Source organism: Dipteris shenzhenensis, unplaced genomic scaffold (genome assembly GCF_047967505.1).
Source record: "Dipteris shenzhenensis isolate YYH24624 ecotype China unplaced genomic scaffold, Dip_SZ_1.0 scaf0378, whole genome shotgun sequence".
NCBI classification, from domain to species: domain Eukaryota; kingdom Viridiplantae; phylum Streptophyta; class Polypodiopsida; order Gleicheniales; family Dipteridaceae; genus Dipteris; species Dipteris shenzhenensis.
The window spans coordinates 20,001-20,480 of NW_028239684.1; positions in this window are offsets into that span (position 1 = coordinate 20,001).

Consider the following 480-nt stretch of genomic DNA (forward strand, 5'->3'; position numbering starts at 1 on the left):
AATGAAAGAATGGAATATCAAAATTATTTTGTGAATCCTCTTGTATCGGGTAACAACCGAAAGGTATTTCGTACTTCTATTCTTAGTATTAATTGAATGACGAGGAGCCGTATGAGGTGAGAATCTCACGTACGGTTCTGTAGAGTGACACTGAAACTGACTCATCTGTCAACTATTCCACAACTACACCAAAAAAACCTAACTCTGCCCTACGGAAAGTCGCCAGAGTTCGATTAACCTCCAAGTTCGAGATAACGGCTTACATACCAGGTATTGGCCATAATTTGCAAGAACATTCCGTGGTCCTTGTGAGAGGCGGGAGGGTGAAGGACCTACCTGGTGTAAGATATCATATCGTTAGAGGAACTTTAGATGCTGTAGGAGTAAAGGATCGTAAGAAGGGGCGTTCCAGTGCGTTGCAGAACATTGTCGTAACTTGTATCATCGCAATGATTCCGTATCGGTTGTTCTGATATGTCA